Source organism: Bufo gargarizans, chromosome 3 (genome assembly GCF_014858855.1).
Source record: "Bufo gargarizans isolate SCDJY-AF-19 chromosome 3, ASM1485885v1, whole genome shotgun sequence".
Classification (NCBI taxonomy): Eukaryota; Metazoa; Chordata; class Amphibia; order Anura; family Bufonidae; genus Bufo; species Bufo gargarizans.
Window position 1 is genome coordinate 291,874,660 of NC_058082.1, and position 22,662 is coordinate 291,897,321.

Here is a 22,662-nt window from a genome sequence, read left to right on the forward strand (position 1 = left end):
CAGGGGGAAATTCACTGTCCCTCCCACCCCTGCAGCTGACAGAAGTAGATTTTTACCTTCATTTTTTCAATCCCAGTCGGCTCTGGAGTGGGAGGGGCGTGGCTTATCGGGACCTAGAAGTTGATTTTTAACTTCATTTTTTAAATCTGTCGGCTAAGGAGTGGGAGGTGGCGTGGCCTAACCAAATTGGGGGCGTGTCCTTTTGAACAACTGACTGTAAGACCGCAGCACAGCGCTGTCTGAGTAAGTCACCCTCTCTGACAGAAGTTGATTTTAGCTTTATTTTTTCAATCCCCGTCGGCTCAGGAGTGGGAGAGGGTGTGGCCTAACCAGATCTGGGGCGTGGCTTAGTGGGGCCTGGGGTGGGGTTTTAAGTCTTTTGAGCGTGGACGCATTGTGGCAGAGGGCGTGTCTGGGTTCCTTCCTACAAGAGTGACGCCCCTCTGGGCACCTTACTGGTTCATTTGCATACCAGATAAACTGGATTTTCAGAGGATAAAAACATCTATTGCTGGAACAAAGGCACATCTTGAAATAAGGCCACTTTCTCCAACCCATCATAAATTACTCCACAATCCGTACTAGCATCTCCTCATGGACACAGTGTTTTCCAGACCTGTCACTTACTGACATTACTGACACTGTATACAAAGCCCCTAGTTACCTACCGTCAGCTTTATATTGGGATATGGCACTCAAAATCACACGCCAAGCATATGTTTCGCCATTATGAAATTTTCTTAAGGGGAAAATACCATCCTCGACCTGCCCTAGGTCTACACAGTCAGGTGTAGACCTCTACTATTGTTTTTGGGAGTGCCCCATCATACAGCAATTTTGAAAGATGGTCGACTATTTCGTCCTAGCCCACTTGGTAAATTTTGTACCTTACACCTTCATGAGCGATATTTGGCCACCTAGACTCCCAAGCTTATCCATGTACCCCAGAGGTAAAAAAAATATTATATATTCTCTCCAGTGTGGCTCATAACACAATTCTATAGGAATGGCTTTCCCCCAGGCCCTACCTTTCAGACTGTTTTTACGAAAACAAAAAATCTAATTTATTTAGGCCCCGCCTACTCCTTCTGTAAGTTTGTGCCCGCCTATAACATGGGGCCACTTTTAGTTTTTTTTCCAGGGCCACTAAGTTCCCAGTCCACACCTGATGCCAGGAGTTGGACCCCCAGTAATCTGATGACTTTTCCGGAAGATACTGTAGGTCATCAGTATTAAACACTCAGACAAGCTCTTTAAGTGTATTTTTATAATGTTATTGAAGGTGTTGTTAATACTTCGGTATTCTGTATATGCTATTACCTGTACAGACCCTGTACACACATGGCATTGCGGAAACTGACTTAAATCCCAGCGCCATACATGTATGGTGCTCTGATCAGGAGGGTGCAGGAGCTACTCTAGCTTGATCAGCAGCAGGAGTCTGGCTGCTACTGACAGCCAGGCCCCTGTCATAACCTCCATCATCAGTGAAAACTCAGATGCCAGAGATTAACTCCTTAGACGCTGCAGTCAATGCTGATCACTGCATTTAAGAAATTTGCAGACCCCATTGGTTCCCTGCACTGTGATGGTGGGGTTTAGAAGGCTGATTACACAGGCCCCGGGGCATGGCAGCTACAGAAGCCTATGAGGCCTAGCCTCCAGGCTGGGTCTCATAGATGAACTGTGAGGGTAGTACTCACAGTTCCAATGCAGTAGAATCCATTAAAATCTGTGCTGCAAAAGTCAAAAGGTGGTCTTTCCTTTTTTAACTCTGTCCACATTTATGGCATTTCAGTACCCAGTAGAACCTGCCAACAATTTTAAAGGGCGTGGTGTATCTCAGATAGCACAGGCTGGGCACAGCATATTGGGCACTGAAATGCCGTATCTATGAAAAACGTACAATTTTCAAAATGCTCACTCCATCCCTTTATAAATATCTGAAGGGATGTATTTTTCAATACTCGGGTCACTCGGGGAGTTTCATTTATTATTTCACACCAGAGCCTCTACAGTTTTCATAGCAAGATGTGTAAATCACCACGCCGGGCCTCAAAGGCACATGGTGATCTTTTACTCCTGATCCCTAAGGTATGTCTAGGCAAAAGATCAGGGCCACATGTAGGGTGTTCATAAAACCAGGTAGCACGTCATAATAATAAGAGGCCTTGCTCTGTGTAAAAATTGCAATTTTCACTTTGCACCATCTGTTGGGAATTCACCTGTTGGGTCAAAATGCTCACTACACCCCTTGATAAATTCTGTGAGGGTTTTGCTTTCTAAAATAAGTCACTTTTTGGGGTTTCCTTCTTTTATTTTACCTCAGAGTCTTTACAGTTGTTCGCAAGTGCACAAAGTGCTCTTTCTCTTCTGAACCCTGCAGTGTGCCCAAACAGCAGTCTACAACCACATGAGGTGTTGCCATATTCAAAAGAAAATGGGTAACACATTTTGGGGTGATTTTCTCCTGTGACCCCATGTGAAAATCGAAGAAATGTGGGCATAAATTGAAATTTTCTTGTAAAGTATTTCATTTATCTTTTTTATAGCAGTTTTTCTATGGAATGCCTGTAGGGCCAAAGTGCTCACTACTCCCTTTGAAAAATTCCTTGGGGAGTGTAGTTTTCAAAATGAGGTCTCTTTTTGGGGTTTTCCACTGTAGGGGTACCTCAGGGTGTCTTCAAATACAAAATGGTGACTGAAAATTATTTCAGTTAAATCTGCCCTCCAAAGGCTATAAGGTGTTCCTTCTCTTCTGAACCATGCCGAGTGCTCATACAGCACTTTACGAGGACATATGGAGTTTTTTATGTATTCAGGAAAAAAAGGGTAACAAATTGTGTGTGGCATCTTCTGCAGTTACCCCTTGTGCAAATAAAGTGATATTTTCTTGTAAAATATGTGATATTTTGTTTTTTACAGCCAAATGTTTCTAAATTCTATGAAATGCCTGTTGGGCCAAAGTGCTCACTGTACCCTTTGAAAAATTCCTTTGAGGGTTTAGGTTCCATAATGGGGTAAATTTTTGTGGGTTTCCACTGTAGGGATACCTCAGGGTTCTTCAAATGCAACATGGCACCTGAAAATGATTCCAATGAAATCTACCCTTCAATAGCCATATGGTGCTCCTTTCCCTTTGAAGGCCTGCGATGTCGTCATACAGCAGTTTACGACCACATATGGGGTGTTTCTGTAAACTGCAGAATCAAGGTAATAAATATCGAGGTTTGTTTGGCTGTTAACCCTTACTGTGTTACAGATTTTTTTTTATTAAAATGGAAAATCTGCAAAAAAGTTACATTTTAAAATGTCACCTTCATTTTCCTTTAATTTTTGTGGAACACCTAAACACTGAATAATTTGAGGTGTGTAGTTTCTAAAATGGTAATTTATGAGTGGTTTATGCTATGTAGGCCCCACAAAAGGGACTTCATAACTGAACTGGTCCTTTAAAAAGTGGATTTTTTAAATTTTCTTGAAAGTTTTAAATTTGCTTCTAAAATTCTAAGCCTTCTAGCATCTGAAAAAAAGACATCTACAAAATGAAGCCAACATAAAGTAGACCTATGGGGAATGTTAAGTAATAACTATTTTATGAGGCATCACTATCAATCATAAAAGCAGAGAAATTTGAATTTCGAGAATTGTAAATTTTTCCAAGTTTTTCGTACATTTTTTATTAGTTTTTGATAAATAAAGATAAAACATATCAACTCAAATCAAATCACTCCAAAGTTATTACCTTGTAAAATGACACGTCACGTTTGCAAAAAGGGATACTGGAGGGGTTAAAAATGACTGGGGTTTATACTTTCGGATACATGTGCTTGTTGTGTGACTGGTACTACTCAAGAAATAACTGCAGATTGCTTCTTATTATACAATGCAGATTGTTAGAGATGTCCCTCTCCCCTTCAGTCTCCCTCACTCCCCCAGAAATGCAGCCTCAGCCCCATCTTCTGTCCTGTGGAAGTGTGAGCTGGTGCTGAGGTGGTTTCCATGGTAACTACTGCCTGGTACACACGGAGCTCCCAGAGTGCATTCTGAGGGTGTTTATATGCCTCACTTTCCCCGCAACGCATTGTCACCCCCACCCCCCTGCGATCTTCACATTGAAAGCCCACACGGTTCTGTCAGGGGACGCTCTAGCCTCATGTTTGTTTATGTATATGTAGCAAAAAAAACAATGCCTATAGCAAAATCACTATGTGTTTTTACATTCAAGATGTCTATGTTCATTGGTGGAGACGATGTATCTTTTTATGCCTTTCGGTGAGTATGTGTAGCATTGGTATATTTCAAACCTGTTGCGTACGTGTGTGCTCCAAAAAATAAAATAAAAATACGTTGCGTTCCCTGATTATGGAGATGCATTTTAATTCCCTAGGATGCCTATGAATGAGTTGTCTATTGTATCGGAAACTGGAAACCAGTCTGTCTATAAAATAAGCCGCATTCTAGGATGCTGGTGGATAGCAAATGGTTGCTTCGAGTTCTAGTGTAAAATCACTTGTGCGGAGCACCCAGGTACCACCCATATGGCACAGTGCACACCCTCCTCTCCACAACACAAATGCATAGTAATGAACATGAATGGACTCACCTCACAAGCAGCTAGCCTTCAGTCTGTCAGTCTTGGTCTTCTTCTCGGTTCTTGTGTGGTTGAGATGTCTCTAATGGTCACGATGAGCTGCTCTTGGGGGGCAATAAACAGAACCTGGATCACGATGTTTCCCAGTCACTCATTTGCATAGTCCCACCCCTCGCACAGATTAGCTCCTGTCATTGGTGGCTCGATCAATCCATCAGGTGTGATGCCTTTGTGGCTCAGTATTGCACTGTGACAGCGGCAGGTTTGGCTATTGGTAGTTTAGGGGCTTGCAAATGACAGTTTAGTTCAGTAAGTGTATTAAGAGGCTGCACACATTGACTTGTTTCCATGGAAACAGAATCTGTAGGAAAAAATGTGCAGCGCTCCAATGGAATGATGCAATTGATATTCACATGTGTGTACGGAGAAACATGCATTTACAAAGTCACCCAGATATAGCAGCGCAGCACACATGTATTTTGTGCTGAGGAATAACGTAAAAAGGACGCAGTAATGCACGCAAACATCTGTGGGTAACAAGCTTTTCATGTCTAGCTTCCATACTATGTAATGACGTAAGTGAAAATGCTAATAATATGAGTCTCAAAATATTACTTGAATATAAATGACACCCCAACCCCCAGCCTTTCTGTCGAGGGTACACACTTCAATACCCAAAAACAGTTTTTTCGAACATAGCTACTCTGACAAGCAAAAAAGGAAAAGAGGAAAAGAACAGCAAGCAGGTGAAATGGAGTCTAAAGATGACTCTGAGCTCTGTTTGCCTCATTGAAGTGAATGTATCTGTCACAGTATGCTATTGAATGGTATATCTGCAGTACCCCACAGGGCTACTGCAAACGGTTAATTTGATTTTAATGGGTTAACACTTAATGCCCATTGTTAATGTTAATGCATTTGTTCTGTGTGATGTTTGTAATCCAAGAACTGCGTCTCGTTATTGTCTCCTGCTCAGTGGGAGGATGCGAGCCATTCTCCTCAGGGTCAGGAGCTTGGTAGTGTAGTTCAAGCTGTCTAAGAGAGAGAAAGCATCTGCGTGTGCCTGTGCTGAAGTAAGACCTGCTATAAGGAACAATCCTCCTTGAATGCCACAAACTACCACCATCCTCAAAGAGAAAGAAATACAGAATATACAGATTGCTGGGGGGCATTTTAAAGGACTGGTGTAAAGGAAAGACAGTATGTGCAATCGCTCTTCTGTAGCTACAGGCTTTACTGCTAGTTGAAAGGGTACATTGCCTCAGGCGCCCACCACGCTTTTACCATGAATTAGCTATCTGTTGGAGGATCTACACCCCACTGTGGGAACTGTAGTACAATATTGTAAATGTAGACTTGGATTTAATAGAGAGAGGAACTCAGAGTCAGCCATCTTACTGCTAGTTATCCCATGTTCAGCTTTGGAAGTATTGTGTATGCACCCTAGAGAAACTGAACTGAATGCTACCGATGTCTTTGTATCTTTGAACTACGTAAACTACCTAAGTAGAGAACACTGGATCTTTTACCCTCACACTGGTCTGATTATTGACTTGCACTACCATTGCACTGCTGCCATTATCTGGCCCTGCACTTGCCCTCCTGCCCTCATTAAGGGTACCGCAATAACCATCAGACAGGAACCTCAGAAAGTCAGGGAAGAAAGGGTGCACCCTCCATTCACTGCATGGCCCCATGGATAGTGAGCGTGAAGACAGTCACCGTGAACGACTACAACTCCTATCTGGGCCACCACTATCACTCCTATCCTTCTCATAGCACTCTCTCCTAAGGGCTGCCTGCCCAACATATGGCCCAGCAGGGGGTAATATGCAGGATTTACTCACCCTAAGGCTAAAAAGATTCGCTTTATTGGGACAACATGCTTCAGAAGCGGACAGCTCCCTTTGTCAGGTCAAATCACAATCAAGTGATTTGACCTGGCTAGCGGAGCAGTCCACTCCTGAAATGCGTTGTCCCAATAAAGGAACCCTTAGAAAACAACACGTATGATGACTACTTCTTTGCCAGTGTGATCACATCAACTGGACTACTTGATCTACTAGCTAAGGCTCTGTTTATACTGGGATCATGGATTCCAGTTTTACAGCAAACAAGACAGATCTGTAGCAAATGTATTTATTATTTAACTTGCTTATATAGCAAATTATATATATGTGTATATATATATATATATATATATATATATACTGCAAATATATGATATATATCCTCTTGGGAACTTAGCACTCCCCGCCCACCCCCCACCCCTTGGTGCTTTTAATCAGAGTAACAATGGAGCTGGACACTCCGTGTTAGAGTAGGTCCCACCTGATGAGAAGCTACCTTGGCGTCTGGTAGATGGGCCCGACATATTTTTGATCAATAATATGCACTAAGAGCTTCTCCCCTGCTTAATAGTAAGTATTGGCATCATGTATTTGACCCTGTTCACACATTCACCTGTTCACTCAGTCTTAGTGCATTTAATAGTGTGCTGCTACGCTATTTGGTTTGCTACATTGTTGCCTTGTGGCTTGCACCTGTGATTGTCTCTGGAGGTGCTGTTCCATTATTAGGTTATAGGTATATTTTAGAGGACCAGGCATCCTCTTGGGAACTTAGCACTCCCCACCTATCCCCCACCCCTTGGTGCTTTTAATCAGAGTAACAATGGAGCGGGACACTCCGTGTTAGAGTCGGTCCCACCTGATGAGAAGTGACCTTGATGTCTGGTAGGTGGGCCCGACATATTTTTAATCAATAATATGCGCTAAGAGCTTCTTCACTGCTTAACAGTGAGTATTGGCGTCATGTATTTGACCCTGTTCACATATTCACCTGTTTACTCAGTCTTAGTGTATATAGCAGTGTGCTGCTACGCTTTTTGGTTTGATATATATACAGGTCCTTCTAAAAAAATTAGCATATTGTGATAAAGTTCATTATTTTCTGTAATGTACTGATAAACATTAGACTTGCATATATTTTAGATTCATTACACACAACTGAAGTAGTTCAAGCCTTTTATTGTTTTAATATTGATGATTTTGGCATACAGCTCATGAAAACCCCAAATTCCTATCTCAAAAAATTATCATATTTCATCCGACCAATAAAAGTGTTTTTAATACAAAAAAAGTCAACCTTCAAATAATTATGTTCAGTTATGCACTCAATACTTGGTCGGAAATCCTTTTGCAGAAATGACTGCTTCAATGCGGCGTGGCATGGAGGCAATCAGCCTGTGGCACTGCTGAGGTGTTATGGAGGCCCAGGATGCTTCGATAGCGGCCTTAAGCTCATCCAGAGTGTTGGGTCTTGCGTCTCTCAACTTTATCTTCCCAATATCCAACAGATTCTCTATGAAGTTCAGGTCAGGAGAGTTGGCAGGCCAATTGAGCACAGTAATCCCATGGTCAGTAAACCATTTAAAAGTGGTTTTGGCACTGTGAGCAGGTGCCAGGTCGTGCTGAAAAATGAAATCTTCATCTCCATAAAGCTTTTCAGCAGATGGAAGCATGAAGTGCTCCAAAATCTCCTGATAGCTAGCTGCATTGACCCTGCCCTTGATAAAACACAGTAGACCAACACCAGCAGCTGACATGGCACCCCAGACCATCACTGACTGTGGGTCCTTGACACTGGACTTCAGGCATTTTGGCATTTCCCTCTCCCCAGTCTTCCTCCAGACTCTGGCACCTTGATTTCCGAATGACATGCAAAATTTGCTTTCATCCGAAAAAAGTACTTTGGACCACTGAGCAACAGTCCAGTGCTGCTTCTCTGTAGCCCAGGTCAGGCGCTTCTGCCGCTGTTTCTGGTTCAAAAGTGGCTTGACCTGGGGAATGCGGTACCTGTAGCCCATTTCCTGCACACGCCTGTACACGGTGGCTCTGGATGTTTCTACTCCAGACTCAGTCCACTGCTTCCGCAGGTCCCCCAAGGTCTGAAATCGGTCCTTCTCCACAATCTTCCTCAGGGTCCGGTCACCTCTTCTCGTTGTGCAGCGTTTTCTGCCACACTTTTTCCTTCCAACAGACTTCCCACTGAGGTGCCTTGATACAGCACTCTGGGAACAGCCTATTCGTTCAGAAATTTCTTTCTGTGTCTTACCCTCTTGCTTGAGGGTGTCAATGATGGCCTTCTGGACAGCAGTCAGGTCGGCAGTCTTACCCATGATTGCGGTTTTGAGTAATGAACCAGGCTGGAAGTTTTTAAAAGCCTCAGGAATCTTTTGCAGGTGTTTAGAGTTAATTAGTTGATTCAGATGATTAGGTTAATAGCTCGTTTAGAGAACCTTTTCATGCTAATTTTTTGAGATAGGAATGTTGGCTTTTTATGAGCTGTATGCCAAAATCATCAATATTAAAACAATAAAAGGCTTGAACTACTTAAGTTGTGTGTAAGGAATCTAAAATATATGAAAGTCTAATGTTTATCAGTACATTACAGAAAATAATGAACTTTATCACAATATGCTAATTTTAGAGGACCTGTATATATACAGTACAGACCAAAAGTTTGGACACACCTTTGGCACACTCTTGGCATTCTCTTGATGAGCTTCAAGAGATAGTCACCTGAAATGGTCTTCCAACAGTCTTGAAGGAGTTCCCAGAGATGCTTAGCACTCGATTGGGTTCAGGTCAGGTGACTGTGGAGGCCAGGTCATCTGGCGCAGCACCCCATCACTCTCCTTCATGGTCAAATAGCCCTTACACAGCCTGGAGGTGTGTTTGGGGTCATTGTCCTGTTGAAAAATAAATGATGGTCCAACTAAACGCAAACCGGATGGAATAGCATGCCGCTGCAAGATGCTGTGGTAGCCATGCTGGTTCAGTATGCCTTCAATTTTGAATACATCCCCAACAGTGTCACCAGCAAAGCACCCCCACACCATCACACCTCCTCCTCCATGCTTCACGGTGAGAACCAGGCATGTAGAGTCCATCCATTCACCTTTTCTGCGTCGCACAAAGTGGTTGGAACCAAAGATCTCAAATTTGGACTCATCAGACCAAAGCACAGATTTCCACTGGTATAATGTCCATTCCTTGTGTTCTTTAGCCCAAACAAGTCTCTTCTGATTGTTGCCTGTCCTTAGCAGTGGTTTCCTAGCAGATATTCTACCATCAAGGCCTGATTCACACAGTCTCCTCTTAACAGTTGTTCTAGAAATGTGTCTGCTGCTAGAACTCTGTGTGGCATTGACCTGGTCTCTAATCTGAGCTGCTGTTAACCTGCGATTTCTGAGGCTGGTGACTCAGATGAACTTATCCTCCGCAGCAGAGGTGACTCTTGGTCTTCCTTTCCTGGGGCGGTCCGCATGTGAGCCAGTTTCTTTGTAGCGCTTGATGGTTTTTGTGACTGCACTTGGGGACTGTCACGGAAGGTGTACAGGAAACAAGACAACACAAAATGAATATATGACTCACTGGATCCAAAACTAAGGAACAAAAAGGGAGACCCCTGCATCAGACCTGGCACTATGGGGAGGAATTTAAAGGGATGCAATCAGTCCAACTACATGACAGCTGAGAGAGGCTAACGAGATGAGGAACTGAAAGCAAAACAAAGGAAGCTCAAGGAGGAGGTTCTGAAAGGCATCTGTCAGAGCTTCTCAGATGTCTGGTGGTGACAGTACCCCTCCCTCTACGAGTGGACTCCGGACACTCAGAGCCCACCTTCTCAGGATGGGACCTATGGAAAGCCCTGATGAGACGAGTGGCCTTAATGTCCGTCACTGGGACCCACATCCTCTCCTCAGGACTTTAACCCTCCCAATGAACGAGGTACTGGAGAGAACCGCGGACAACACGAGAATCCACAATCCTAGAGACCTGAAATTCAAGATTACCATCAACCATAATCGGAGGAGGAGGCAAAGACGAGGGTACAATGGGTTGAACATAAGGTTTTAATAAGGACTTATGAAAAACATTATGGATCTTACAAGTCTGAGGAAGATCAAGACGGTAGGCAACAGGATTGATGACAGACAAGATTTTGTAAGGCCCAATAACCTTAGGACCCAACTTCCAGGAGGGAACCTTCAATTTGATATTCTTGGTAGACAACCACACCAGATCACCAACATTCAAGTCCGGACCAGGCACACGTCTCTTATCTGTCACACGCTTATATCTCTCACTCATGCTCTTTAGATTATCCTGAATCTTTTGCCAAATAGATGACAAAGACGAGGAGAATCTGTCCTCATCAGGTAAACCAGAAGACCCCTCTCCCGAGAATGTCCCAAACTGCGGATGAAACCCATATGCACCAAAAAATGGTGACTTATCAGAGGACTCCTGACGACGGTTATTTAAAGCAAACTCAGCAAGGGGCAAAAAAGAACACCAATCCTCCTGATTCTCCGCCACAAAACAGCGCAGATATGTCTCCAGATTCTGATTGATGCGCTCTGTCTGGCCATTCGACTGCGGGTGAAAAGCAGAAGAGAATGACAACCGAACCCCCAAGCGAGAACAGAAAGCCTTCCAGAATCTGGAAACAAACTGCGTGCCCCTATCAGAGACTATGTCTGAAGGAATACCATGCAATTTGACAATGTGATCAATAAATGCCTGCGCCAGCGTCTTAGCATTGGGCAAGCCAGGAAAAGGGATGAAATGCACCATTTTGCTAAAACGGTCCACCACCACCAGAATCACAGTCTTCCCCAAGGAACGAGGCAGGTCCGTTATGAAGTCCATGGGCAGATGTGTCCAAGGACGGGAAGGAATGGGTAGGGGAAGGAGAGGACCTGATGGCCGTGAATGAGGGACTTTGGCACGAGCTCAAGTCTCGCAGGCTGCCACAAAACCCTCAACCGACTTACGAAGCGCCGGCCACCAGAATCTCCGAGCGATGAGATCCACTGTGGCTCTTGCCCCCGGGTGCCCAGCAAGGACCGTATCGTGGTGTTCCCTAAAAATCTTGTGTCTTAAAGCGAGAGTCACAAACAACCTCCCAGGAGGACAAAGATCAGGAGCCTCTGCCTGGGCTGCCTGAACCTCTGCCTCCAATTCAGGATAAAGAGCAGAGACCACCACACCTTCAGCCAAAATGGGACCCCGGTCTTCAAAATTCCCACCTCCCGGAAAACAACAAGACAGGGCATCTGCCTTCACATTCTTAACCCCAGGGTGGAACGTGACAACAAAATTAAACCTTGAAAAGAACAAAGACCATCTGGCCTGTCTCGGGTTCAGACGCTTGGCTGACTCTAAGTAGGCCAGATTTTTATAGTCAGTAAACACGGTAATAGGGTGTCTGGCTCCCTCTAGCCAATGGCGCCATTCCTCAAAAGCCAATTTGATGGCCAACAACTCCCTATCTCCCACATCGTAATTTCTCTCTGCGGAGGAAAGTTTCTGTGTGAGAAAAAGGCACACAGTCGCCATTTGGCAGGAGAGGAACCCTGAGACAAGACCGCACCCACACCCACCTCAGAAGCATCCACCTCAACTATGAAGGGTAGAGAAATATCAGGTTGTACAAAGATGGGAGCGGAAGCAAAACTCTCCTTGATATTAGAAAAGGCCTTACGCGCCTCTACCGACCAGGAAGAAAAATATACCCCCTTTCTGGTCATATCAGTGAGTGGTTTAACAACAGAGGAATAATTCAAAATAAACTTCCTGTAATAATTGGCAAAGCCCAAAAAACGCATCAGCGCCTTCTTATTCTCAGGAAGCTCCCACTCAAGCACAGCGCGGACCTTCTCGGGGTCCATGCGAAAACCAGAAGCGGAGAGAAGAAACCCCAGAAATTGAATTTCTGGAACCGCAAACACACATTTTTCCAGTTTCGCATATAATTTATTCTCCCGCAGGATGAGCAAGACCTGACGTAAGTGTTCCTTATGAGTTTTGAAATCAGGAGAAAAAATCAAAATGTCATCCAAATACACTAATACAAATTTTCCCATTAAATGATAAAAAATGTTGTTCACGAAATGCTGAAAAACGGCTGGGGCATTCATCAAACCAAAAGGCATAACCAAATTCTCAAAATGGCCCTCAGGGGTATTGAAGGCCGTCTTCCATTCGTCTCCTTCTCTGACCCTGACCAGGTTGTATGCCCCTCTTAGATCTAATTTGGAAAAGACTTTAGCCCCAACAATCTGGTTAAACAGGTCCAGGATCAGAGGAAGCGGATAAGGGTCACGAATAGTGATACTGTTCAGCTCCCTGAAATCCAGACAAGGTCTTAAAGAACCATCTTTTTTCTTAACAAAGAAAAAACCAGCGGCAACAGGTGACTTTGAGGGTCGTATGTGTCCTTTTCTCAGACTCTCAGAGATATAAGCACGCATAGCGACCCTTTCAGGTTGGGAGAGATTGTATAAACGAGATTTAGGCAGCTTGGCGCCTGGGATGAGATTAATAGGGCAATCGTACTCTCTGTGCGGAGGCAAATCCTGAACTCCACTCTCAGAGAAGACATCCGAAAATTCTGAGAGAAAAGGTGGTATAGTCTTAGTAGAAACCTCAGAAACAGATGTCGTGAGGCAATTCTCTCTGCAAAAGTCACTCCAACCATTTATTTGCCTTGCTTGCCAATCAATGGTGGGGTTATGTTTAGTGAGCCAGGGTAGCCCCAACACAAGAGGAGTAGGTAATCCGCTAAGGACGAAACATGAGACATCCTCAACATGAGCATCACTCACAATTAAACGGATATTGTGAACTATGCCCTTTAATGATTTCTGAGAAAGTGGAGCGGAATCAATAGCAAAAACAGGAATATCCTTTCCCAAAGTGCATACCTGGAAACCATGAGTTATCGCAAATTGATTATCAATGAGATTGACAGCTGCTCCCACTATCTACAAAAATCTCACAAAAAATGTTCTTGCTCTCTAGCGCCACCCTGGCAGGCAGGACAAAACGGGAACTACAAGCAAACGGAAAACCTTCAATTTCCGCCTCAACCCTGCCAATAGTAACAGATGGAACATTTTTAAAAGATTTTTTCCTTTTTGTTTCTTTATTACTCCCAAAAAACTGCCTGAATCTCCTAGAGGGACAAACATTTGCCAAATGATTTATACCTCCACAACAAAAACAAACCTTCCCATGCGGGCTGAATCTTCTATTGTCAGAGGCAATCAACCCCAGCTGCATGGGCTCCTGCTCAGAAGGGGCTGACAGTGACTGAGACCCCTGCGCATAGAATGACACCGCTGCACTGTCCTGGGATTGAGTATGACAGGAAGGAGTGATCTCTCCTCTCTCTCTAAGACGCCTGTCAATACGAACGGCCTGAGACATAGCAGAGTCCAAGGAGATAGGCCTCTCATGAAAGGCAAATGCATCTTTCAATCCCTTTGAAAGACCATGGCAAAATTGACTTCGGAGTGCAGCATCATTCCAACCAGTATCAGCTGTCCATCTCCGAAACTCTGAGCAGTATATCTCTGCGGATTGTTTACCCTGGCATAACAGACGTAGTCTAGACTCAGCCAAAGCAACACGATCCGGATCATCATATATCTGACCCAGGGCTAAAAAGAATTCATCCACTGAACGGAGGGGCCGTGCCCCCACCTGCAGCGAAAAGGCCCACGACTGAGCGTTACCCCTGAGCAGCGATATAATGATCCCCACCCTCCGTTCCTCATCACCAGAGGAATGGGGAAGAAGGCGAAAATGGAGTTTGCAAGCCTCTCTAAAACGCACAAAATTCTCACTTCCCCCGGAGAACGTATCCGGGAGCGAGATCTTAGGCTCAGAACAAACTCCATGAACGCAAGCTGAACCGGTCACTTGAAACTGAGAAAAAGTCTTACGGAGATCAGCTACCTCCAATGAAAAAGCCTGGAAGCGTTCAGTCAAAAGTGAAACCGGATCCATGCTTGAGATGGTTTTGGCGGTTTATAATGTCACGGAAGGTGTACAGGAAACAAGACAATACAAAATAAATATATATCTCACTGGATCCAAAACTAATGAACAAAAGGGAGACCCCTGCATAAGACCTGGCACTCTCCCTGACTGCTCAGCCTATGCGAACATCCCAATGGTAGATGATCGCATATCCTCGTACCTCGACTGTATAACACCTGAACACCCTACAATAGTGAGGGGACACGACCACCGACTCCCTACATTAGACACGGAGGGAGTCAGGGTCACCTGGGATCCAGCAAACAGAAAATCACAAATGAATGTACAACACTTATCTTGTAGAAGACTGGGAAATAGGATCAGCATGCACACACACTCCAGGAAGTTGTATAAACCACACACTAATGCATTATGGGGAGGAATTTAAAGGGATGCAATCAGTCCAACTACATGACAGCTGAGAGAGGCTAACGAAATGAGGAATTGAAAACCAAAACAAAAAAAGCTCAAGGAGGAGGTTCTGAAAGGCATCTGTCAGAGCTTCTCAGATGTCTGGTTGTGACAATTACCTGCCTAATCAGACGTGATAGTACTGAACTGCGTGAGAGGTGTGCAGTATTTATCACAACAATATGCGATATCTATGCAATGTATCTGAGAACTTTATAAATTATTTATCTGGCTACTCCTAACTGAGAACTGCATGTACTATTTATCAGGAACTTGTATACAGTCCATCCAGCTCAATCAAGGGATAGGAGGGCATGCAGAAAAGGGAATGAGACCCAGATTCCTACACATTTACTTTTAAGAATGTATCTGGGCCCTTTTTAAAACTGTCCACTGTTCCAGCTGTGACCACGTCCTGAGGTAGACTATTCCACAGATTCACATTTCTCACAGTGAAGAAGCCTTGACACATCTGAAGACTGAACTTTTTTGTGGCGAAACCAACCTCGCCACGGTGTTTTGGAGGGGGCTGTTTGCCAGCCTCCTGCCCCAGGATTACGGCCCTTTGAGATACTTTTGCTAACTTTTAAACTCCTGAACCTATTCAAGTAAATTTTGGATAGGTTTGTCCCCAAGTTATACTGTTTAAATTGATGTAAGTTATATGTATGGACAATGTAACCTCACAAAGTTGTAACAATTTATAATAAGTGTAACTTGTCAGCTTGGGAGGAATATGCTGGGTGTATTTCTATTGTCCCATTGTCCCATTGTGTGTTTAAATGGTGATGTCTGTCCTGTTGTCTCCATATGTGTATTGGCGATCTCCCCTTTGTCCTGAGAGATAATTGGATTGCCCTCGGTTGTCTCCGGGACAGAGAGGAGGAAACCATGATGCATTGTGGGGATGTGTTGTATCTGTTCTGTGTCGCAGTCTCCCTTCTGGTCCTCTAGGGGGCGTGAACGATTGGTTGCTGTACTTATAAGATATTGATTGGTTGGATTTCAAAACCCAGTGGGCAGTACTATGTTTGTTTTTTATGAATAAAAGGGGCTGTACCTGAAGTACAGTCAGACCACTGCTTGACCCTCATCACGGAGCCTTGTCTCGTTATTGGGGGGATTCCCTGTATGCTGTTAGAGACTGATTGCCAGGAGTGTAAGCTGATGTATGCTTTTCCTGTTCGTCTGCTGGCAGCTATTCGCGAGGTTCCAGTTTGGAGTGCTATTTTGTATCCAGTTCGGGAGTTTGGTGTTCTGCAGTAGCTGTGCCTGTCTCTCAGAAAGGGGCATATCGCCTAAACGGATTTTAACCCCTTGTCTGCTGAAACGGTCCGTTACAATTGGTGGCAAGCAGCGGGATCGTTCCTACAGCCAGAAGGTCAGCTACAGGAGACACCATTTCTTTGGATTTTACAACTTAAGGGCAACGCATGTCTCAGTACAGCAACCCTAAAAGCACCAGGATGGAACCAGCAGTGGAGTACAGATACTCTGTTGAGGAATTTGACCATATGATGTGGTTGCGGCTGAACTTCTTCGGACCCAATCCAGCTGAGAAATACGTGAAGTTCGTGAGGAGTCTAGTGTTCAAGACCCTACTATACCGGGCAGAAGGTGACGGTCAGCTGCCACGTTGGGTGGACCTCCATCGGAAGTTACAATTGCGGGACAGAGGGAGCCCAGTCTCCATTCCCCAGCGGCAGTGTGAAGTGCAGGGAGAGGAGAGCAGCGTCCTCCCTCCCCAGCGGCAGGCTGAGTTACAGGGGGCAGAGGTAGTTGTTCCTGCCCCCCAGCAGCAGAGTGATATGCCGGGGAAGCAGTGTGAAATGCAGGGAGAGGAGAGCAGCGTCCTCCCTCCCCAGTGGCAGGCTGAGTTACAGGGGGCAGAGGTAGTTGTTCCTGCCCCCCAGCAGCAGAGTGATATGCCGGGAAGGCAGTGTGAAATGCAGGTAGAGGAGAGCAACGTCCTCCCTCCCCAGCGGAAGGCTGAGTTACAGGGGGCAGAGGTAGTTGTTCCTGCCCCCCAGCAGCAGCATGATTTTTGGGGAATTGGGAGCCCAGTCTCCATTCCCCAGCGGCAGGCAGAGTTACAGGGGGCAGAGACAGTCGGTCCTGTCCCCCAGCGGCAGAGTGTCCTACAGGGAATAGAGAGCCCAGTCTCCTTTCCCCAGCAGCAGGACACTGTATTGGGAGCGGAGGCGGTCGGTCGCCCTCCCCAGCGGCTGGAAGTATGTATGGGAGAGGAGCTCGTTACCCCCTCTCCCCAGCGGCAGCTTAACGCACCAGGGGGAGACAGTAAGCCCCACAACAGTGCAGATGGGACCGTGGTCTCTGCACTTACAGCACAGGGGGTAGGGACAGTCGGTCCTGTCCCCCAGCAACAGGGCTGTTTAGCCAAAGGGGAGACAGTCGGTTTCCCCCTCAAACAACCAGACTCCAACCAGGCTTCTTCCGTGGTAACGCTGGCACCAGGGCAGAGTACCGCTGATACCTGCCCACAAAGCAACCTCTACCCCAAGCCAGGGAGCAACTCAGAGACCGGGAGTACCAGCTACCAATATAACCTTGGTGGATTCACTGGACAGAGACAGGCTACTAAATTTAACAGGTCCAGTATTTGGTTGTGGGTGGGCTTCCAGACTAACTCAGGTACCGACCGGCGTGAGGTCAGGTATCTGGTTAGTCTTCCCTGGGGGGGGAGATGTGTGGCGAAACCAACCTCGCCACAGTGTTTTGGAGGGGACTGTTTGCCAGCCTCCTGCCCCAGGATTACAGCCCTTTGAGATACTTTTGCTAACTTTTAAACTCCTGAACCTATTCAAGTGAATTTTGGATAGGTTTGTCCCCAAGTTATACAGTTTAAATTGATGTAAGTTATATGTATGGACAATGTAACCTCACAAAGTTGTAACAATTTATAATAAGTGTAACTTGTCAGCTTGGGAGGAATATGCTGGGTGTGTTTCTATTGTCCCATTGTGTGTTTAAATAGTGATGTCTGTCCTGTTGTCTCCACATGTGTATTGGCGATCTCCCCTTTGTCCTGAGAGATAATTGGATTGCCCTCGGTTGTCTCCGGGACAGAGAGGAGGAAACCATGATGCATTGTGGGGATGTGTTGTATCTGTTCTGTGTCAAAGTCTCCCTTCTGGTCCTCTAGGGGGCGTGAACGATTGGTTGCTGTACTTGCATTGTGTGTGTTGTAAGATATTGATTGGTTGGATTTCAAAACCCAGTGGGCAGTACTATGTTTGTTTTTTATGAATAAAAGGGGCTGTACCTGAAGTACAGTCAGACCACTGCTTGACCCTCATCACGGAGCCTTGTCTCGTTTTTGGGGGGATTCCCTGTATGCTGTTAGAGACTGATTATCAGGAGTGTAAGCTGATGTATGCTTTTCCTGTTCGTCTGCTGGCAGCTATTCGCGAGGTTCCAGTTTGGAGTGCTATTTTGTATCCAGTTCGGGAGTTTGGTGTTCTGCAGTAGCAGACAGAGGCAGTTGATATTAATCTATGATCTACAAGGACAGATTATTACTACCCAGATGCATAACTTTACACTTATCCACATTGAACCTCATTTGCCAAGTTGATGCCCAATCATTCCGAGTGTCCAAGTCAGCTTTTAGTACATGTACATCTTCCATAGACTGTACAGTACTACATAGATTGGTGTCATCTGCAAAAATAGAAACTGTGCTATTAATTCCATCCTCGATATTTTAAATAAATTAAATAATAGGGGGACCCAGCACTGAACCTTGGGGTACACCACTTATTACCATTTAGAATAGGAATCATTGATTACAACTCTCTGGACACGGTCCTTCAGCCAGTTTTCAATCCAATTACAAACTATACTTTCCAAGCCTATAGACCTTATTTTACCTATTAAATATGGGGGACAGTATCAAATGCCTTTGCAAAATCCAAGAATACTACATGCACAGCCACCCCTCTGTCCAGGCTACTACTCACATCCTCATAAAAACAAATCAGGTTACTCTGACAACTTCTGTCCTTGGTAAACCCATGCTGGTTATCACTTATGATATTATTTACAGTCACAAACTCCTGTATATAGTCCCTTAAGAGTCCTTCAAATATTTTTCCCACAATAGAAGTTAAACTTATTGGTCTATAATTACCTATGAAGAATCTAAAGCCGTTTTTGAATATGGGCACCACATTTGCCTTGTGCCAGTCACTTGGTGCGGTACCAGTCCCTAGAAAATCTCTAAATGTTTTCAGAACTCTTGGGTGTAATTCACCTGGACCCAGAGCCTTCTTCACATGTAACTTATTTAATTTATCTTGGACCATATCTATAGTTATCCAGTTGAGTATATTACTAGGTGTACTAACAGCCCTTGACACCACCAATACCAGCTTCTTTCTTTTATTTTGTATATACAGCAAAAAATAAAAAGTAACTCTGCCTTTTCCTTATCTTCAGTAACCACCCCCTTTTCCTGTTATTTAGGGGACCTACCTGCTCTGACCTTGGTTTTTTAGCATTTACTGTATTTTTCGCACCATAAGACGCCAAAGTGGGGGGGGGGAAATGCCCCTGCATCTTATAGGATGAATACTAATGAGCGCTTCCATCATGGAAGTGCTCATTTGTACCGGAGGACCAGGAAGCGGTGAAGGCTCTGTACTCACCACTTCCTGGTCCTCGGCTGTCGGCTGTGCAGTGCCTGCGCACAGCGTGAGGGCACTCTGTGACCTCACGCTGTGCGCGCCGGTTTACAGCATAGCCAATGGAGGAGGAAGACAGAGCGCAGGCAGCGCAGGCAGCGCAGGCAGCGAGGAGCGGCCTCGTCCAGGAGCAGGAGAGGCAAGTGGTTTATTTATTTTGTGATCTGAGGCTGGAGGCTGCTGAAACATGGCTGGGGGCTGATCAAACATGGTTGGGGGCTGTTGAAACATGGCTAGAAGCTGCTGAAACATGGTTGGGGGCTGCTGAAACATGTCTGGGGGCTGATCAAACATGGTTGGGGCTGCTGAAACATGGCTGGGGGCTGATCAAACATGGTTGGGGCTGCTTAAACATGGCTAGAGGCTGCTTAAACATGGCTAGGGGCTGCTGAAACATGGTTGGGGGCTGCTGAAACATGGCTGGAGGCTGCTGAAACATGGCTGGGGGCTGCTGAAACATGGTTGGGGGCTGCTGAATCATGGCTAGGGGCTGCTGAAACATGGTTGGGGGCTGCTGAAACATGGTTGGGGGCTGCTGAAACAGTTGGGGGCTGCTGAAACATGACTGGGGGCTGCTGAAACCTGGTTGGAGGCTGCTGAAACCTGGTTGGAGGCTGCTGAAACCTGGTTGAGGGCTGCTGAAACATGGTTGGGGGCTAATCAAACATGGCTGGGGGCTAATCAAACATGGCTAGGGGCAAATAAATATGGCTAGGAGTTATGAGATATAGCAGGGGGCTGATATGAGGGATGGGGTCTCATCTGAAGTCTGAATGGGGGGTCTTTATATTGGGCACTAATCTGAGGTCTGATTGGGGTCCTATTAACATTGGAGTCCGAGCTGAGGTCCCATTGAGAGTCTTATTAACATCGTGGGTCTGATTAGGGCCGTGAGCTGAGGTCTGAATAATATTGGGGTCTGATTGCTGATCTGATCTGAGGTCTAATGAAAAATATTTTTTTCTTATTGTCCTCCTCTAAAACCTAGGTGTCTCTTATGGGTCAGTGCGTGTTGTAGGGCGAAAAATACGGTATATATATATATTTTTTTTTTTATTGAGATTTTTTTTGCTCTTATTTGCCAATTCCTTTTAATTTAGTATTTTTGCAGATCTTATCTCTTTTTTATAGATTTTATTAAGCCCTTTTGTAAATTTCAAAGGCTACAGCTGACCCCTCAGATTTGTATTTTTTAAATTACCTTTTTGTAATTTACTGCAGTTTTTACAGTAGCTGTAAGCCATATGGAGTTTAATTTTAGCCGTTTATACTTGTTACCTACAGGAATACATTTTGTAGTGTAATTGCTCAATGTGGATTTAAAGCTCTCCTATTTACTCTCAGTATTATTCTGTGACAGTGGCTGCTCCCAGTCTATGCCCTGAAATGCTGCCCTCAACCCAGGGAAATTAGCTTTTTTACAATTCAGTGTTTTTGCTCTCCCAGTCAGAGTTTGCTTCTTATAGTTCGGGGGGAATATAATTATATTGTGGTCACTATTACCAAGTGTTTCACAAACAGTAACAGTTTGAAAAAAGAGTTTAAAAAAAAACTAACAATTTTTCCACCGTTTTACGTTCCCCCCCCCCCCCCATAAGAATTCCCTATGTGGCAAAACTGACATGTGCCCTTCATTCTCTGGGTCAGTACGGTTACAATGATACCACATATGTATAGGTTTTTTATGTCTAAATAGTGTAAAAATAAAGGAAAACTTTGAAAAAAAAAATTGATTCACTTTTTTTACATCACCATATTCTGACCCCTATAACTTTTTTTATAGTTATATCTACTGAGCTGTGTAGGGGCTCATTTTTGATCACATATTATTACATTTTGGGGGGTAAAAGAAGTGATGAAAAAATGGCGCTGGTAACAAAGAGGTTAGGATGTGGGGGATGGGCTATGTCAGGCTTTAGCACAGTGGACACAGACAGGAGGAGCGATATGTATGCAGGCTCCTGCCCTGCACTCGTTAAGCTGTGCTCGCATACATATTGCGCCCTGTGTCCACTGTCCTGTGCCCACTCTTCTAAAGCCTGACATAGCCCATCTATGCCCGGCTTTACCAAAGCAGACAGGCAGGAGCACTGATGTGTGATGTACATCACGTACTGCAGCCCCAGTAAAATCCTTATTCCCATACAGCATTGTCATATCAGCGGTGTATGAGAGTACGGATTATAAAGCACTAACAGTTTTAGTAGGTCATGTATACATTTCTTTCTTGGCAAATGGGGGTGTTGCAGGGGAGGAGCCAGGACAGGAAGTGGGATGGGCTAGTGGTGGGTAGTGGGCGTGGTTCGGGGTCCCAATTCATATTCTTGCCATGGGACCCAGTGATTTCAATGTACGCCCTTGCCTGGGCACCTTGCAGTAGTTGACCATGAACTCCTCTGTTTGCTAATGTATTCTAGAGTCACTCATCAGAACAATGATCCCAAGTACACCAGAAAATCTACAACAGAACAGTTAAGGGTACTTTCACACTAGCATTAAAGTTTTTCGGTATTGAGTTTCGTCCTAGGGGCTCAATACCAGTTTTGTCCCAATGCATTCTGAATGGAAAGCAATCCGTTCAGTATACATCAAGATGTCTTCAGTTCAGTCCTTTTTACAGTATTTGGCTGGAGAAAATATCGCAGCCAAAATTCCGGAACACTTGCCAGATTGCCGGATCTGAAATGTATTAATGCCGGATCTGGTACCAAGTGTTCCGGAAAAACAGATCCTGTTTCTTGGTCTGCTCTTGCGCAGACCTTTAAATCTGTGAAAAAGATAAATACAGGATCCATTTTTCCGGATAACACCGGAGAGATGGATCCGGTATTGCAATGCATTTGTCAGACGGATCCGGAAACAAATGATATCCGTTTGCATACGGATTTCCGGATCCAGCAGGCAGTTCCGGCAATGGAACTGCCTGCCGGATTCTTCGACCGCTAGTGTGAAAATAGCCTAAAAGATATACAGTAGTAATATATAGCAATGGTCCAGTCAATATCCAGACCTCAATCAAACTAAAATGCTGTGGCAAGATCTTGAGAGCTGCACATAA